Source organism: Pieris brassicae, unplaced genomic scaffold, assembly GCF_905147105.1.
Source record: "Pieris brassicae unplaced genomic scaffold, ilPieBrab1.1, whole genome shotgun sequence".
Lineage (NCBI taxonomy): Eukaryota > Metazoa > Arthropoda > Insecta > Lepidoptera > Pieridae > Pieris > Pieris brassicae.
This window is the reverse complement of record NW_025575921.1, coordinates 15,001-20,000: the sequence shown is the minus strand read 5'-3', so window position 1 is coordinate 20,000 and position 5,000 is coordinate 15,001. Positions and strand designations below refer to the sequence as shown.

The window sequence follows — 5,000 nt, the reverse complement described above, 5'->3', positions numbered from 1 at the left end:
GTTTCTTTTAGTGAGTACTATCTAGAATAATTAAAAATATCGACATTTAAATCGACGGTCCCTATTTGGAAGGTTAACCTATAGCCCTAATAATAATTATATTATTATGATTATGACAATGTTGATGTTGTTGCACTAGACACACCATAATAAACCATAAATAGTTTTTCTTACCAGAAGAGTTTTTATTTTTAAATATTCAATTTTAACTAGAAACGTATCGCTATCGCTAACAAAACCCCACACCACACACCACCACACGTTACACACATATACTTGACAGAGTAGATACTATCTACATATCTATCGACAGAGTTGTAGATATCGTGCCGTTGAACGGCATCTTGTCGCGTCGCGTGGCGATCTTGTACGAGAAACATTTTCCTCTGACATTGTATCGGAATAATTATTATAATTCATTATTATACATACATACATACATACATACATACATACATATTATTAATAAATATAATTGTTTTTTTTGTTTTTTCTTTTCTTCAAATAAACCCACATTGCCATTTCTCTGAGCGTGTGCTGCGAGCTTCAACGAGAAACATTCGGCGCGAAACTGTCGAGCGGCCGGCCGTCGCGCGCCGCACCTGTACGAGAAACATTTTCCTCTGACGTTGCATCGGAATAATTATTATACATACATACATACATACATACATACATACATATTATTAATAAATATAATTGTTTTTTTTGTTTTTTCTTTTCTTCAAATAAACCCACATTGCCATTTCTCTGAGCGTGTGCTGCGAGCTTCAACGAGAAACATTCGGCGCGAAACTGTCGAGCGGCCGGCCGTCGCGCGCCGCACCTGTACGAGAAACATTTTCCTCTGACGTTGCATCGGAATAATTATTATAATTCATTATTATACATACATACATACATACATACATACATACATACATATTATTAATAAATATAATTGTTTTTTTTGTTTTTTCTTTTCTTCAAATAAACCCACATTGCCATTTCTCTGAGCGTGTGCTGCGAGCTTCAACGAGAAACATTCGGCGCGAAACTGTCGAGCGGCCGGCCGTCGCGCGCCGCACCTGTACGAGAAACATTTTCCTCTGACGTTGCATCGGAATAATTATTATAATTCATTATTATACATACATACATACATACATACATACATACATACATATTATTAATAAATATAATTGTTTTTTTTGTTTTTTCTTTTCTTCAAATAAACCCACATTGCCATTTCTCTGAGCGTGTGCTGCGAGCTTCAACGAGAAACATTCGGCGCGAAACTGTCGAGCGGCCGGCCGTCGCGCGCCGCACCTGTACGAGAAACATTTTCCTCTGACGTTGCATCGGAATAATTATTATAATTCATTATTATACATACATACATACATACATACATACATACATACATATTATTAATAAATATAATTGTTTTTTTTGTTTTTTCTTTTCTTCAAATAAACCCACATTGCCATTTCTCTGAGCGTGTGCTGCGAGCTTCAACGAGAAACATTCGGCGCGAAACTGTCGAGCGGCCGGCCGTCGCGCGCCGCACCTGTACGAGAAACATTTTCCTCTGACGTTGCATCGGAATAATTATTATACATACATACATACATACATACATACATATTATTAATAAATATAATTGTTTTTTTTGTTTTTTCTTTTCTTCAAATAAACCCACATTGCCATTTCTCTGAGCGTGTGCTGCGAGCTTCAACGAGAAACATTCGGCGCGAAACTGTCGAGCGGCCGGCCGTCGCGCGCCGCACCTGTACGAGAAACATTTTCCTCTGACGTTGCATCGGAATAATTATTATAATTCATTATTATACATACATACATACATACATACATACATACATACATATTATTAATAAATATAATTGTTTTTTTTGTTTTTTCTTTTCTTCAAATAAACCCACATTGCCATTTCTCTGAGCGTGTGCTGCGAGCTTCAACGAGAAACATTCGGCGCGAAACTGTCGAGCGGCCGGCCGTCGCGCGCCGCACCTGTACGAGAAACATTTTCCTCTGACGTTGCATCGGAATAATTATTATAATTCATTATTATACATACATACATACATACATACATACATACATACATATTATTAATAAATATAATTGTTTTTTTTGTTTTTTCTTTTCTTCAAATAAACCCACATTGCCATTTCTCTGAGCGTGTGCTGCGAGCTTCAACGAGAAACATATCTATCAATACAAATGTCTATTCAAAAAAAAGAAAACAAACAAAATCATATCAGTCAATAAAATAAATAATAATATTTTTTTACTACTACTACTAGTACTACTACGTGCTACTACTGCACGCCAATACACATACATAATAAAATGAAAAATCGTCTCTCTCTCGCTCGCTCTACGAGAAACATTCGACGTCCGCTCCAATGCCGACGCGGACTATTGCTCTCGGTATAGATGTGGAGCGAAACAGTCGTGCGCACAGCGTCGACTCGTTCTCGTTGCCGCGCGTCGTTCGTCTCAAATAGACACGAACGACGGACGAGAGAGAATAGAATGTGTTCTTGTTTTTGTGTTTGTGCGAAGTGTGAGAATATTATATACATATATTCGCGCATGGATGATATAGATATGGGTATGGATTTTCGGAGGAAATTATATCAAATTCGTATTTCGAATGCGAGACCGCCGAGATCTTTCCCAGCTCTCTCTCTCTCTGTGTGTGTGGTGTATAGTACATTTTATATATCTCTCTTGTGTCAACACAAAATAACAAAGAATATACATACTACTCCTCCTCATATTTTATATAATATAATATAAAATTATATTATAGCACCGCGTTCGCAGACCGTATGGTGATGTTACCAATCGACCAAGATTTGGGACCGTCTCCCCCGGTGTTATCTGTGATGTTAAAAGAATACGCTTCTAGGCACACCTCAACGCAGGGCGCCTAGCGTGTTCGACACGTGCGCGGTCGCCACGGCGACCGTATATGGAAAGAATGTATAAAAGAGGACGCACACGCGCCCATCGTCGAAACGGTGTGCGCAGCGTCGTGTTGGAATTTATCCCTCAAGCTCCGGGCGTTGATCGTATCTAGTGCGAATCATGCGTGTGTGTGCGCATGTAATTGCCAGCCGAGTTTTAATATGTTTACAATAACGTATTGAATAAAAATTGAGAAGTTGCGTTTAGATGAATGTTCAATTTTCAAATTGTCACAACATCGATTCCCGCCCGCGGGGTCGTGTTCGTTGCAGTTTTATGTCCCTCACAGTGGTCGAGCATCGTTGTACATCACCTCGTTGCGAGATCGTGACGGGACGGCCGCTCGTAGACCGGTCAAAGTTAGTCTATCGATATGAAGCGCGAACGTCGCGTCGCGTGCAAATTCGACGCGTTACGTTCACGCGTGTCGAGAAGGCGCGCGCGCAAGCGCGCGCCCCTCGACGCCGCCGAGCCAGCGGCTCGCCGAAGCCGCGTGACCGCGGTGTAGGCGTGTCGTTTGCGTAAGCAGCTCCCTGGTTGATCCTGCCAGTAGTTATATGCTTGTCTCAAAGATTAAGCCATGCATGTCTCAGTGCAAGCCGTATTAAGGCGATACCGCGAATGGCTCAATATATCAGTTTTGGTTCCTTAGATCTTACTCAGTTACTTGGATAACTGTGGTAATTCTAGAGCTAATACATGCAATCAGAACTCTGACCAGTGATGGGATGAGTGCTTTTATTAGATCAAAACCAATCGGCGGAGGGCCATGCGTCCGAAGTCGTTAATTTTGATGAATCTGGATAACTTTTGCCGATCGCACGGTCCAGTACCGGCGACGCATCTTTCAAATGTCTGCCTTATCAACTTTCGATGGTAGTTTCTGCGACTACCATGGTTGTCACGGGTAACGGGGAATCAGGGTTCGATTCCGGAGAGGGAGCCTGAGAAACGGCTACCACATCCAAGGAAGGCAGCAGGCGCGCAAATTACCCACTCCCGGCACGGGGAGGTAGTGACGAAAAATAACGATACGGGACTCTTACGAGGCCTCGTAATCGGAATGAGTACACTTTAAATATTTTAACGAGGAACAATTGGAGGGCAAGTCTGGTGCCAGCAGCCGCGGTAATTCCAGCTCCAATAGCGTATACTAAAATTGTTGCGGTTAAAAAGCTCGTAGTTGCATTTGTGCGCCGCGCTGTCGGTGCACCGCATCCGCGGTGATACTGACACGTCTGCGGAGCATATCGTCGGTGAGCCGGCGGTAAAACGCCGGTTCAATATCAAAATCCTATCGCGGTGCTCTTCGGTGAGTGTCGAGGTGGGCCGACAATTTTACTTTGAACAAATTAGAGTGCTCAAAGCGGGCTCAAAATGCCGCTTGAATATTTCGTGCATGGAATAATAGAATATGATCTCGGTTCTATTTTGTTGGTTTTCAGAACTCCGAGGTAATGATTAATAGGGATAACTGGGGGCATTCGTATTGCGACGTTAGAGGTGAAATTCTTGGATCGTCGCAAGACGAACATCAGCGAAAGCATTTGCCAAAGGTGTTTTCATCAATCAAGAACGAAAGTTAGAGGTTCGAAGGCGATTAGATACCGCCCTAGTTCTAACCGTAAATATGTCATCTAGCGATCCGCCGACGTTACTACAATGGCTCGGCGGGCAGCTTCCGGGAAACCAAAGATTTTGGACTCCGGGGGGAGTATGGTTGCAAAGCTGAAACTTAAAGGAATTGACGGAAGGGCACCACCAGGAGTGGAGCCTGCGGCTTAATTTGACTCAACACGGGAAATCTCACCAGGCCCGGACACCGGAAGGATTGACAGATTAACAGCTCTTTCTTGATTCGGTGGGTGGTGGTGCATGGCCGTTCTTAGTTGGTGGAGCGATTTGTCTGGTTAATTCCGGTAACGAACGAGACTCTAGCCTGCTAAATAGGCGTCGTCATTCAAGGTGTGCGCGACTCTCGGGGAGCGCAACTCACTGGCGACGTATTAAAATTCTTCTTAGAG

The 5,000-nt window shown here is 42.7% G+C and overlaps 1 non-coding gene across 1 annotated transcript in view; it reads left to right on the top strand.

Moving 5' to 3' along the window:
- The first annotated feature begins 3,506 nt into the window (after nucleotides 1-3,506).
- Nucleotides 3,507-5,000, top strand: part of LOC123719236 — a 1,906-nt gene continuing 412 nt past the window's right edge. Inside the window, exon 1 of the ribosomal RNA XR_006755300.1 lies at nucleotides 3,507-5,000. This exon is cut by the window's right edge and continues 412 nt beyond it. This is a non-coding gene — a ribosomal RNA (small subunit ribosomal RNA).